We start from the raw sequence: 15,078 nt of genomic DNA, 5'->3' as shown, positions 1-15,078 counted from the left end.
CAGGCATGTGTCGGCGTGCCCGTGGGCAGGGGACTGCCTCCTGTGGCCGAGGAGGAGAGCAGGCATGTGTCGGCGTGCCCGTGGGCAGGGGACTGCCTCCTGTGGCCGAGGAGGAGAGCAGGCATGTGTCGGCGTGCCCGTGGGCAGGGGACTGCCTCCTGTGGCCGAGGAGGAGAGCAGGCGTGTGTCGGCGTGCCCGTGGGCAGGGGACTGTCTCCTGAGGCCGAGGAGGATCACTAAGGCGTCTCACAGCTGGACATTTCCTCTCAGAGGTCAGTGTTTCTCTAGGGGCTGGACGGGAGGTGGACCTGGGATGCTGCCGCTACAAACACCTGCCACCGTCTGCAGCCATAAGGCCCTGCCTGGCAGCCATGGCCCTGCCCACCGCTGGCACCCGCCTTCCTGGGGTCCTCCTGCCCCTCCGTGTCCGGCCCAGGAGCTGGAGCTTCTGCAGCTGGGCGGCTGCCCCGGCCAGTACGGCCAATTCTTTCCCCTGCGCCCCAAGCCCGAGGCCTGGGCGGCTCAGCACGTCCCCTCGCAGCGCCCAGGGAGACGCACCTCTCACGGAGCAGCCCCTGTTCCTCTCTGGTTTTAATTCAGCTGTGTTCTTTCCCGTAAGCTGGAAATTCTTGCCCAGGTTTCATTCCTTAATGTTACTGACCTCAATAAAACTGGGAAAAAAAAAATCCAGCCAGATCAAAGAGACAGCCAGAAACAGAATCAAGCATTATGCATAGAATTTTATATTTGACGGATATAATAACAATGCAAAACAAGGAGAAAAGGAAGGGTTACTGGACAAGCAATGTACACATGGCGTGAAGTGCAGAAATAGCTCCCTTCACAACACGCACCGGGATAAGTTCTGAGCTGATCACATAAGTGTGTGAACACCAGATCACAAAAAAGAGGGGAAACCCTGCAGTGCATGACCCCTGGTTAGAGCAGACACTACCAGAGCGGGGCTCGGTGTGGTGGCTGAGACGAGGCTTGGGACGCCCGCAGCCCACACGCGAGTGCCCGGGGGTCGGGTCTCAGCTCTGCTCGCCACCAGCTGCCTGCTGCTACACACCCTGGGAGGAGGCTGTGACGGCCCGAGCAGCCGGGTTCCAGGCACTCATGTGGGGCACCTGCGTGGAGTTCCCAGCTCGTGGCTTCAGCCTGGCCCAGTCGTGGGTCTTGTAGGCATTTGGGGAGTGAACCATCAGATGGACTCTCTCTCTCTCACTCATTCTTTCAATAAATAAGATAAAGAAATAAAAATTTTACAAGTACTTTTCCATACATTAAATTATTGAAAGAAACCACAAAGAAAATTATTCTAAACTTGATTACCCAGGATTAATCTGCTTCCTACTGTCCATAAATGCCTTAAATAAAATTTTAATTTTGACTTTTCAGGAAAAGAACAGTTGGGAAAATATTTTCAACAAACTGATAGAGAATAACATTTAAAGAGTTCAAAGGCTTATTTTCGGAAGAAAGAGATTCCAGAGTAGGGATGTCCAATAAGAGGAAACGTTTTGGCATAGAGGATAATTTATAACAACTATATGGAAAATGCTTGATTGTATGAAAATTCTAAACTGGAAAATTGGGAAACAAAGTGAATGTTACAGTCTTGCTAAGCTACCACATAAGTGATTTGACAATAGGAATAAAATAAAATATTTCATGTCATTTGTCTTCAACATTTAATTTTTATTTAGAATCAGTGTGAAATATGTTTCCAATCATATTCATCATCTTTTAAAGAATTGTGAGACACTGGTGGCTCGCTCCTTGCTCAGGGCAGGAAGCAGCTCACTACAGGTGCACCTGTGGCGCCCAAGGATCACGCCGTGGGCCGATGGTGGGCACAGTGGCCGATGCCACGTGGGAGGTCTGCATCCCACAGCACAGCGCCTGGACGCCAGTCTCGGCTCCACTTCCGATTCCAGCTTCCCCTGATGTGCACATCTGGGAGGCGGCAGAAGATGGCGGAAGTACATGGTCCTGCAACCCGTTTGGGAGACCCAGATGGAGTCCTGGCTCCTTGCCGTGGCCTGACCCAGTCCTGGCTGCTGCAAGCATTTGGGGAGTGAACCAGCTGATGAGAGCCCCCTCCCTCTGCCTCCCTATCTGCCTTTCAAATGAAGGAAAACCAAACAGTAAAACAACCTGGAAAGACAGTACTCAGCCATGTGGAGGAGCCCTCATCTATGATGCTGAGAGCGTACTGGCAGAAGAAACACTGGCATGTAAAGTAAGACTTTTGGGTTCAGTGACAGCCGTGATTTCTGATTTTGCTTTATACTTATTGGTGTTTTCCAAACTTCCAAGAAGAAGATATGCTAATTTGAGAATTACAAGGGAATAATTAATAAGATAGAAGTGTTACAGTTACTGCTGTGGGTGTAGTGCGACTTGAAGCCTCCTACTCCGTGGGTGGGAGCAGGAATTGATAAAATCCTCATAACAACAAGATACATATTATGACCTTGAACTTGACATTCCTGCCTCTGAAGCACTGACTCCAGCTTTATAAAGATAGCCAAGCATAACACTGTGTATTAGAAAATGGAAATTCAATACTAAAAGTCGTGAAAAAATCCACAAAGAAAAATATAATTAAATATGACTCCACAGAAGTTCTTTATATCTATAAATACCATAAATAAAAATTTAACATCACTGTCTTAGGCAAATAGCATTATAGAATTATTTTATAAATATACAGTATGTTTGATAAATATTGTCATATTCCTTTTATAAACATCTATACATAATATTATGAATATATGTAATGTATCAATGAAGCATTGTTTCACAGTTAATTTATTGCAATAAAGATTCAAAATTCCTCTAGCTGCCCATAAAAAGGCTTTGGCTAGATCACTTTGGCCACTGATGCAATGGAGTGTGCATATGCTATAATATTGATACAAGGTTTACCAGAGAAGAAAATCTCAAGTCAAAACACTCAAGTGGAGAAAATCCTCAAGGAAACACAGGGACCTTAGGGAGTCTTTTTATGGAATCTCTTGGAACCTTTAACTTCACATTTTTATGCATCGCCAGATTTTTATCAAACTGTAATTGTATAACTAGAAAATGTGTTTGCGTTTTAAAAGTTCAAAGAAATGTTGATCAAGGTTGAAAGAGAAGGCCTGGGGGCCGGCGCTGTGGTGTAGCGGGTTAATGCCCTGGCCTGAAGCGCCGCCATCCCATATGGGCACCGGTTCTACTCCCAGTTGCTCCTCTTCCAATCCAGCTCTCTGCTATGGCCTGGGAGAGCAGTGGAAGATGGCCCAAGTGTTTGGGCCCTGCACCCGCGTGGGAGACCCGGACAAAGCTCTTGGCTCCTGGCTTTGGATTGGCACAGCTCCAGCCATTGTGGTCCATTGAGGAGTGAACCAGTAGATGGAAGACCTCTCTCTCTCTCTCTCTGCCTCTCCTCTCTCTGTGGAACTCTGACTTTCAAATAAATAAATAAAATAAATCTTAAAAAAAAAAAAAAGAAATAGAAGGCTTACGTCATTCTACCACTAAACCAGGGCCAAGAGGGCTCAGGACAGCAGTATCAGTTGTCTGTCCATTTGCCCACTTAGAGTGACTTTTGTGGGAGGAAGTTTTTAAAACATTTTTGCTCCATTACTCATTAGAGGGCATGCTAGGTGCACACTGGTGCTGGATATGTGGTTACACACACACACACACACACATCCACCCACACACACCCACACACACCCACACACCCACACCCAAACTTTGTTTCACACACATTGTGCCGTAAGGGAACACGTGCCTCGACAAGACTGCAGAGTTTCCTGGGATCGAGGAAGCGGCCCTGGGTGACACATGTCTTCATATCTTGAGTGCATTTCCTCCATAGGCCATTTGAATAAAATAACTGCATATGCTATCAACTCGCTAAATTATGTTCTGAATACAAACCATTAGGAAGGAAATAAAAGTGACACTTTTTAGTCCAACTGAAGAGCGATTTGGAGAGCGGGTGGTGCAGGCGGGCAGACCTTCCCAGGAGAGGCTGCGGCAGCCCCGGCACACGCGGCGCCCCCGGAACCTGGCTGCTGCCCACACTTGGCGTCTCAGCCGGAGGAGACCGAAGCGCAGCCCTAACTACTGTCTGACCCCAGAGCAAGGTTGACAGTGTGCCCCTCAGGTCGCGGTTCTGGGATCGGGGCAAATTCTTATAAAGTCACCAATGTTAATAAGATGACCGCGTCACTGTAAGGTGCATTCCCTACATCCTAGAGATCACCCCATTTGTAGAATTGCGGGATGCGTCGAAAAAGCAACCCCGGAGTCGGATGAGCTGATTTGTAATCCTGGCTCCGTGATCGACCAAATGACTTTGGACAAGTCTCCAAGTACGTTTCCTTTCCTCATCCGTGAAATGGGTGAGCAACGGACATCTAGAAGTGTGCATCCGGGGGCTTCAATTTAGGAATCAGCCATAGCTGTTTGGTGAAAAAGACAGCCAGTGGTAGACCCTAGAGTGTCTCGGGAAAGGAAGCTACACTGGCAGTTTTGGACCTGGCAGGCACCCTGCGCTGGGAGCCAGGCGCAGACACAGCCGCACAGCCCCAGCCGTTCCAGGGATCCCTTCAGGTGACACAAGAGGAGCGACCACGAGCCTCCCGTGGAGCCGTGCTGCAGACGGCACCTGGGCACCGCGCCGGCCACGACAGCGGCCCCTGCAGGCTCAGCCAGACGCCCTGCTCTGCGAAGCTCCAGTCGGTATGGGAAGGAGCACTTCAGGACCCTGCGGTGGACTCAGTGGGGACGCAGAGGACCCCCGTGAAGTCAGTAGATGCCTGCTTGCTTCCTGCCGCAGAGCAATTAAAAGGAAGGGTGCACCACACACTGTGTGGAAAGCGTCACTACGGGAGTGGCCCAAGGAACACGGAGTGGACGCTGACAGACCGCAGACGTGCTGCGTGCCCGCCAGCACACCAGGCTTGCAGTCAGTGCCTGGCAAGGGAACTGTTCTGCGTGCCCACACTAGCACGTAGCTGTAGTCACAATCGTTTCCTTTAGAAGCATGATTGCTTGGGGTCTTCGGTACAGTAACTTGTCTGGCAACTTCACCGCGCCCCTCACTGTTTTCACGGGAACTCGGGATACAAGCCATCCCCTGGGTGTTGGGGCCAAGAAGAGACACTGCAGACCTGATCTGTGATTTATTAGGAAGGGATGTAACGTGTCCTCCTCTCCCCTCCCTCTTCTTCCCTCAACCCCTCCCTGCCCTGCACCCACGTGGGAGACCTGGGAGAAGCTCCTGGCTCCTGGCTCCTGGCTTCAGATAGGCCCAGCTCCGGCCAATGCAACCATCCGGGGAGTGAACCAGCAGATGGAAGACCTCTCTCTCTCTTTGCCTCTGCCTCTCTATAACTCTGACTTACAAATAAATAAATGAATCTTTGAAGAAAAGAATAAAACAGAACATGCATATTTCCAAATCAACACCAAACCGTAAGAAAGAAGACTATATTTATTATGTGTGTTTTCAAAGCTTTCAGAAATCCTTTTTATGGTAGATATATATCAAAGAAAACATATAGGCATGTAGGGAATAATGGAGACTGAAGCTTTTCCTAAAACCAGCAAGGGGAAAATTGCCTGAATCAGGGCCAGGGAAGGTTTAAATCCTACAATCTGAAAACCAGCTGTTCCCTGGCTAATAGCATGAAATCAAGGAATTGGCTCAGGGGTGGTGCCTGGGATACGGGGTACCCCTGGATACGGGGTAGCTACGCGTGGAGGAAGCTCTCACGTACTGTCTGTAGATGCGGTCCATGGCTGCTGGGACCAGCACACAAGGTGGAAGTCAGGGCTGGACCTGGATTCGATGTTTCCTCAAGCAATAGATTCCAGATACAAACATGAGCGGCATGCGGTCTCCACCTTCCAGAGGCTTATAGTCAAGAGCGAGCAGAAAGCGAGCGAGGGAGTGAGTCTGTCTTTTCTCTCTGAACAATCAGACTGACGAGAACGACGAAGCAGCATGAGCAAAGAGGATGCTCACCAACACAAATATTAAGACCCGGGCCAAAGGCTCAACATTGCTTAACGACAGAAATGGCTTCTGGGCTGCGGCGTGGAAAGTTTTGTTGATGACCAGCATGCTGTCCTCGGCCTTGGAGAGAGCCTGCTCCCTGCTGCCGGGTGCAGGTGCTACCGGCTCTGTGTGCAGTGCCCCGAGGTTGCTCCTGAGAGACCACAGTCACGGCTGTGACACGCGAGAGTCGCATGGTGAAGAGCTTTGCCCAGCCAGGGTCCCGTCACTGGGGACCCGCATGGTACCCGCTGATGCAGTGCCACGGGCTGCCCTGGTCTCCTAACCCCGCTGGCGACGAGTGAGTTTGTGACACTTCTGGAGGCGCAGCTCGGGGGCGGCCAGTCCTGAAGACAGGCACTGCCAAGCTCGGCTTCCACGGGATGGCCAAACTCTGGCCCGGGCAGCCTCTCTCCGCCAGCGCAGTGTGCTCAGTCACAGCCATTTGTCATGTTCTCTGACCTGCTGGGAACGTGCACGCCACACGTCCCTTTAGGAGGGAACAATGGAGAAATTCAGATTGCTCACATCCAGCCATGGGCGGACGAGCTGGCGTGGTAACAGCAGCAGTGGAGCAGGGATCTGAGACTTCCGCTTCGGAGAAAGCTCCTCCCCGAGGGCATCGTGCCCTGACAGCAGAGGTGGCCGACGATGGAAAACATCTGCACCCGGTGCTGTGCTCTTGGGTTTGTCCTCCTGCATCACCGACAGTGGAGAAAGAGGCAGGAACAGAGGCGGGCTAGGTGTGAAAGACACGGGGCTCCGGGGGCAGCAGGTGCTTACGTCATGCATCACCATAGCAACTTCGCTCAGACAATAACAATCATGCTGGCAGAAGGTAGCTGACGTGCTTTCCTGATGGTTGATAGACAACGTCAGGGAAAAGATGAGGCAGAAGTGGAAAGACTTGCTCTTCCGATGGAGGCTTGCCCCGCATCCGTCCCTCTTCTTGATGTTTCCCCGCTCCACTCTGGACTTCTAGGAGGGAAGAAATCCCCCTTTGTGTCTTTGATGGAGCGAAAGCAGCTCTGGGCGCTTCCTCTCCCCCTCGCTTCTGTTGGGGAAGGGCTCCGCCGCTGCGTGCTTGACTCAGAAGGCAGCAGTGCGCGCATTTGGGAGGTGCAGCTCCCGGAGCAAGCTGGAACAACAGCAGAACAATGAAAACAGCCAGTCCGTGAGTGCAGCCCCAGAGTTCACCCCCACGCTGAAGGCTCAACAGGGGGAAGGCCTGCCTCTTCTTCCTCGCCTAAGCCCGGTCTCCTTGTTGTTTAAAAATCCACATTATGAGCGAAACGTAGTAGCCATGATGTAGGAATGTTTATCCAAATCTGTCTTGCAAGAACCTGACTACAAAGTCCCTTTAATCTTTAAAAATGTATCTGATGGTCCCTCCCTAATAATTCAGAGCCCTTAAGGCCAGTGTTTCTCTCTCTCTCTCTCTCTCTCTCTCTCTCTCTCTCCCTCCCTCCCTCCCCCCCCCACGTCTCTCTCTCCCCTCCCTGCTTCTTCCCTCCCTCCCTCCCTTCCTGCCTCTCCTCTCCTTTCTTTTCCTCTCTTTTCTTTCTTTCTCTCCCTCTTTCTTTCTTCTATTTCAAGAAATGTGGAAAACATTAGTGAAAATTGTGTCGGCCTGCACAATTTTATTCCGCTAAAGACAGGTTTTATGATACATTTAGCCTTTAAATGACACTAATAGTCTCTGGAGACTCCTGGGTTTTCCTCCGGTGCAACAATTAAGTCCATTTCGATGCTATTTGGGCAAGTTGAAACAATTCAGTTACTGTGTGTCTGCTCTGAAGTCTGTCCTGGAAGCCCACAGGGAGCGCTGAAAATCACCTCAATAATACAGTTCCAGCCAACTTCAGACACGCACCCACGTCCTTGCTTTTTCCACCGCTCAGCCCCTATTTCTCTGCGCCGAGCGGAAGGGGAGCGTGAGCTGCCATGTGTGCGGGGCACGGGAGCCCTCGCTAATGAGCAGCATCCATCACGGCGGGCTGCCTTGCCGCGCCCTCCTCGGAGCGCAGAACGCGCCCCCACCAGAGCCACGCGAGGCGTCGTCCATCTGTGCACGTTTACTGCAGCAAGTTGGAACAAAGATGTGGGAGCCCCCGCACCCGGGGCTGTGCCCCGCTCTGGGCCAGGTGGACGTCGCTCAGGTCCCTCTTTGTATGTTCGTTGTGAGCTCACTAACAGTCAGGCCACCATTGACGGCCACATCATGGAGTCGGGGGAGTAATTTCATGAATTCCAGGTCTGCGCACTTGGCTAAGTTCACACTTTCTTCTTTTTAAAAGATTTATTGCTTTAAAAGTCAGCATTGCAAACAGAGAGAGGGAGAGATAGAGAGAGAGACGTTACAGAGAGAGAGAGAGAGAGAGAGAGAGGGAGAGAAGGAGAGAGGGAGAGAGAGAAAGGGAGGGAGAGAGAGAGAGGGAGGGAGGGAGGGAGGGAGAGAGAGAAAGGGAGGGAGAGAGAGAAAGGGAGGGAGGGAGAGAGAGAAAGGGAGGGAGGGAGAGAGAGAGAGGGAGGGAGGGAGAGAAAGGGAGGGAGGGAGAGAGAGAGAGGGAGGGAGGGAGAGAGAGAAAGGGAGGGAGGGAGAGAGAGGGAGAGAGAGGGAGGGAGGGAGGGAGAGAGAGAGTGCTTCCATCTACTGGTTCACTCCCAAGTGGCCACAATAGCCAGGACGAAGCCAGGCCCAAACCAGGAGCCAGGAGCGTCTTCTGGGTCTCCCCCGTGGGTGCAGGGGCCCAAGCATTCAGGCCCATCGTCCACTGCTTTCCCAGGGCATCAACAGGGAGCTGGATCTGAAGTGGGCAGCAGGGACTGGAACCGTTGCACCTATGGGATGGGACGTCACAGGTGGCGGCTCCGCTGGCTGCTCCACCAGGCACAGACGTAGCCAGGGAGGGAAGGACGGGGAGGGGCACCCTCAGCGAGGCTCCAGGCCGCCTCTCACATTCCTCTGCGACTTCTCATCCCTTGACTTGGTTTCCACAGAGAACCGATGCTGGCATAAGTTCTTATTGCAAACCCAGGCATGGGCCCTTGCTTGTTCTATGGGAAAAAAACAGTGGCTCCAGTACCAAGGACAGGCACCGACACAGCTCTGCCCAGTGTCCAGACCCAGAGGAAGCCCCCACGCAGAGAGGCAGCTGCCGGTGGCCCAGAGGGACGCGGTCTGCAGGCTTGAGCTCACACGCGCTGCTGCAATTTCCCGGTCTCCTCTCGGCGCCATCAGCAGGCTCAGACCTCGTGTCAGCAGCCCTGAGAGGGCCAGGTGGGTGGGAGACACCAGGTGTCCTCTCCATTGCCTCCCGGAGCACTGTGGCTCCCACCGGGCGCCTGCAGGCAGGTGGGCAGGCATCTGGAGGGCAGGGCGGGGCGTCCCTTCTGCTGTGACTCCCACCCCACCGACGTCCTCCGTTCCAGGGAGAGGACGGTGTCCTTCACCGCTGTGGCCGTGGGTTGATGGACTGTGCCCGCTGGCCAGCCGTGGAGTCTACAGAGCAGTGGCAGCCCCAGGCCGTGTCTACACTGTGGGTTCGTGGTCGCGTTCAGTTGTGTAGCCCGCGGCAGGGCACCCGAGGCGATCAGCGCTCATTACGGATCCCGAGGACACATGGACTTGCTACCTTTCCTGTGTTCCTTTTATGCAGTGAATGAGGGTTTTCTTCAATATTTGGGTTAGACACTTGAAAATATAATGTGCCTTTGTGATAGAATTTCAGAAACGCACAGTTCCTGTTGAATACACAGTTTTCCGTCAGCGACTGCGCGTTCCAAGCTGCACTAGAAGGTTTTATTATTCTAAAAGAGAGAGCTGTAAAGAAAAATGAAAATGTCTGAAAAGCACTTCAAAGTCGTCAGAGAAGGCAGTAGATTTTAAATGCAATGCATTTTGATGTAATTAATTTTTGTAAAATGCTTTCAAATTATCCAGGGGAATGCAATTTCTAAGGTAAATATAAAGTAATAGGTTTGAAACTTATACCAGAGCTTCGGCGTGGAAAGTCTGAATGTGTACTTTCTCTTTTTCTTTTCTCTGTAATTGGACAGAGAAAGTTTGGTGCCTGGTCTAATGCATTATGAGAGAAGATAGGGATCAATACAATTTTCAAACTAAATAAGCTCTCACTGCTGTTTTTATTTCTCTTGCTATTTATGAAACAAAATGACTTCAGTGTTTCTATCCACGTTTTTAATACACCAAAGAATTTCTACACCAGACAGTGCTGTCAATATTACAGTGACAGCACCCTAAAATATCCTGTGTCTGGAACGCTATAGTACCATCTCTTATTTAATTAATTTTACATCAAAAGCAGGTGCCTCATCCCAGATACCTTACAATTAGTAGCATTCTTATCACATTCGCCAAATGTTTGAATATATGGCATGAGCCAGGAGCCACCTAAGGTGCTGTGAATTTCAGGTAAGTAAAGCCCAGCACCTGTGAGTGATCCGCAGGCTGGGTCACGCTGAGTTCCGCTGACCTGGGAAAGCGAAGGAAGCACTGACCCCAGTGGGGAAGCTTCCCGGCTCCAGAGAAAGTTCACTACTCAGAACTTTATTTTGTTTCATGTTATTTAGCTCCTAAGTTTAACCATAAAGAGGACTAAAATGAATTCAAAATGCTGAAGAATCCTGTTAGATAAATGTCCCCCAGAGAGCAGGGCTAAGTGCATCATGTCAGGAATCATATTTGGCACAGCAGGCTGGGTGGTTGCCTGTGATCCCCGCATCCTGTACGGACACCAGTTCGAGTCCCGGTTGCTCCACTTCCATCCAGCTCCCTGCTGGTGCCTGGGGAAAGCAGCAGAAGAGGGTCCATGTGCTTGGGTCCCTGCATCAATATGGGAGACCTCTCTCTGTCTCTTCCTCTCTCTCTCTGTAATGCTGCCTTTTAGGTACATACATAAATCTTAACAAAAGAAGCCTATGGCTTTCTGTTCCATGTTTATTTCAAATAAATGGAACAGGTTGGCTCTGAGGTGTGCCATGAAGGCAGAGCGTTAAGATGGCTGCACCGTGCACCTGCAAAGTGTATTCCAAGACCGCGCAATCTGAGAGTTTGGATTTGGTCTCCAGCTCCCACCCTCGCTGCACTACTTCATCCCTCCGAGTTCCAGTGTACCCACTTAAAAACAAAGTGTCCACGGAGATACTCTTACGATTGAATAAGATGACCCAGGGCGTGCTTCTCCCCGTGCTGGCGTGATTAGGTGCTGCTCCAAAATTGGTGAGGATGACGACAAAGACGCTGCAAAGTAGACTCCCGGAGGCAGAATGCGGACATGCTCCCTCCTGTAAGTTATAGACGCGCTGCTCTCACACAAGTTGCCAAGGTCGCAGCTTCGATGCCTCAGACGCTGAGTTCCTTGTCTCTGTGCCGTGTTGAGTGGATGCGATGCTGAGGTTTCTATTTCCACACCCTTGGGTGTTCAGCAGTGAGGACCAGAAAGCTCCCTCCTGGCCAGCTTTGGTCTTGTAAGTATCTCAGTGTTCTTCTGATGTAGGCCACACTTGAAGGGAAGAAACCGTGTGAAGTGTTCAGTTCTCTATTCCGAAAGAAGATACGAGAGCCAAAAACATGTTTCCAAGACCAAAGTAAGCAAAGTGCTCTTACAGCTCAGGCCGTGATGAGGAAGGAGACTTTTAATTCCTTTTTGATTTGCGTTCTACACTTTGTCGGGGCAGCTGCTTTATTACGGCAGGAAAGCATTGGGTGCTGCTGTGTTTCATGGACAGTCACGGTTCCCATGGCTACCGGTATGCAGGTTCAGGGACACAGGAGCAGTCACCATCCCCACACACAGAGGCCTGACGGGCTAGGTCTGTCCCCTGGCTCCAGTCCCCAGGCAGACAGCCCAGACACAGAGCGTGCACCTCACGCCGCCGTGAACCTCAGCAGCTCCACCGTCCACGCCCCAGCCCTGCTGAGCTCAAGGACTGAAGTGAGAAGTCAGCCCTGCGGGCTCCCACTGCCCCTGCCTGCTCACAGGGACACACCAGCCTCCCCGGCAGCACCGGGACACCAGTGCAGGTGTCCTGGGAGGCTCAGGGCATGAGCTCCCCACCTGGGGTGGCCCCCACTCGCTCTAGAACATGACAAACTCCTGTCCTCCACACCTGCCGACCCCTCCACTGCCCACCTGCAAGGTCCAGAACCCAGAGTGTGGAGAAGGAAGTGCAGCGAAAGAAGCAGGCATTGAAAGATTAAAATACTCTAAGATTTTTGCTTGTGCAAGTTACTAATCATCATAGTTCAAGATATTTAAGAAAAAATAACATTTCAAATCAGGCTACCAAGTCTTGGGATGGACGGACAGAGGGACAGATAGATGATTACTTGATAGATGATAGATGGTAGATAATTGATATAGATAGATGAGAGAAGGAAGATGATTGACAGAAATAGATGATAGATATATAGATGATTGATACAGATTATTGATAGATGGATACATAGATACATAGATGAGAGAAGATAAATGACAGATGATTGATAAAAATAGGTGGTAGATATATTGATGATTGATACAGATGATTGATAGATGATAGATGGATACATAGAAGATAGATATTTGATAGACAGATGATTGAGATAGAGAGATTAAAGACAGGTATGTAGATAAATAGGTAGGTGGGTATTAAATGCCAGGGTCTCTGTAGTAACAAGAAGTGCGATGACAGCTGTGTGAGAGGGAATCTAGGGAGGAAGGCAGTGTGGGGGGCCGAGCGATGTGCCCCACCCCCACCCACACAGACACACAAAGCTGAGCCTGCCACCTCCTGCACCTGTGACCATTTCTGTACATGCTGGAAGGGGCCAGGGTCAGGGTTAGGCTAAGGGGACAGAAGGGGACTCCACTGTGCCAGCAGGTCCAGGATGTTGAGACGGGGAGATGACCTTGGTTGTCCAGGTGAGCCCCAGGTAAGCCCAGGTGCCATCATCAGGGTCCATGTAAGAGGGGTGATGGGCCGGCGCCGCGGCTCACTAGGCTAATCCTCCGCCTAGCGGCGCCGGCACCCCGGGTTCTAGTCCCGGTCGGGGCGCCGGATTCTGTCCCGGTTGCCCCTCTTCCAGGCCAGCCCTCTGCTGTGGCCAGGGAGTGCAGTGGAGGATGGCCCAGGTGCTTGGGCCCTGCACCCCATGGGAGACCAGGAAAAGCACCTGGCTCCTGGCTCCTGCCATCGGATCAGCGCGGTGCGCCAGCCGCAGCGCGCCGGCCGCGGCGGCCATTGGAGGGTGAACCAACGGCAAAGGAAGACCTTTCTCTCTGTCTCTCTCTCTCACTGTCCACTCTGCCTGTCAAAAAAAATTTAAAAAAAAATAAATAAATAAATAAATAAAAAAGAGGGGTGATGAAGGCAGATGGAGCTCTGAGGAAGAGGAGGGACAGAGGTTGGAGGGATCCGCTGAGGGCGCCTGGGATGCCAGGGGCTGGAAGGAACAGTTCCCTCTTCCTGGGGCATTGACCCTGACCTAGGGCCTCTGACCCCCAAAGTGTGAACAATAAACATCTGTCATTTCAAGCCTCTAAGTTTGACGTCAATGGTTACAGTGGTCCAGGGACAGCGACACCACAGACACCTGCACAGGGAACAGATGACAGCAGCGCCTGCAAGGGGACAGGCCGGTGCAGAGAGGGGCGACGCGGGTGGGGCTGGGTCAGGTGTGTCAGGGTGGGGCCCTGTCTGCCTGTTATCACTGCAGGCCATGGCTGCTGGGGGCTGGAAGGCACCCACGCTCGCCTGTGCCACCCACACCCACCCTGTTCAGTTCGGAGGTCCCTTCCCCAGCTGCCCTGGCCTCAGAAGGGGGCAGGCTCCCCTGTCCTCCCACCCCCTACTCCCCTGGGCTGAGAGCACAGGCCCTGAACCCCAGAGCTCCCCACACTTCACTGTCCTCAGGCCTCCACATGCTCTGCTGCCTTCCTCCTCCTCCTCCTCCTCCCCCTCTTCTTCTTCTTCTAAGATTATTTATTTATTTATTTATAAAGCAGAGTTACAGAGGGGCAGAGGCAGAGGCAGACAGAGTCTTCCATCTACTGGTTCACTCCCCAGGTGGCCACAATAGCTGGAGGTGTGCTGATCCGGAGCCAGGAGCTTCCTCCCAGGTCTCCCACGCGGGTGCAGGAGCCCAAGGACATGGGCCATTTCCACTGCTTTCTCAGGCCACAGCAGAGAGCTGGATCGGAAGTGGAGCAGCTGGGATTCAAATGCCTGGGATGCCAGCACTGCAGGTGGTGGCTTTACCCACTATGCCACAGCGCCGGCCCCAATCTGTGCTGCCTTCTATGGCAATCACCTCTCCTGCTCTCCATAGAGTGACCTCCAGCGCTCGGAGGGGGAGTTATTTTCTCAGTGAGGTGTTTCTCTGGTACTTCTTCCTCCTCCTCAGAGCTCTTCTGTCCTCCTGTTTCTCCCTCATCATTCTTGTCATACGACAGCATCACCGTTTCATGGCCAGCTTGCTACTACCACACTGTAACCTCCATGAGGACTGGACACAAGTGCTGCCAACTCATGGCGCTTTCTTGAGTAAGACTGGGAAGGGTGGGGCACACACCCCAGGCAGATATTCTCCTGGCGGGGGGTGGGGGGGTCCATACAGGGACAGTCTCCATCCTGGTGGAGCTGCAGCAAGTGGAAGCACATGGAGAACCTGGTGCTGGGTGGCATAGAGCAACAGCCCTTAGCCCTTGATTGGTTCTTACTCCTCAGACCTGGGGAACTTCCTGATGCTTGTTCTTATGGGACTGCTGCTCCAGTCTCCGCTTAGTTCCGTGAGCTACATCACAAAGTTTCAAATAATCTTCTGCTTATATTGGTCTGAATGTTTTGTTGTTTCTTGCAACTTGAGCATCCCAGTGGATGAAGGTTCGCGTGCCGCTCTCACGACACAGAAAAGGAGCCGGAGCTGCAGACAACACAGTCAGGCGGCCCAGAGGTGACAGAACTGCACACCCTGTTCTTGTAACAGACTGCCTCTCTCTGACATGTCTCCATCC

This window comes from Oryctolagus cuniculus, chromosome 10 (assembly GCF_051225735.1).
Source record: "Oryctolagus cuniculus isolate XC-2025 breed Fujian yellow rabbit chromosome 10, ASM5122573v1, whole genome shotgun sequence".
Classification (NCBI taxonomy): domain Eukaryota; kingdom Metazoa; phylum Chordata; class Mammalia; order Lagomorpha; family Leporidae; genus Oryctolagus; species Oryctolagus cuniculus.
This window is presented reverse-complemented; position numbering follows the sequence as displayed.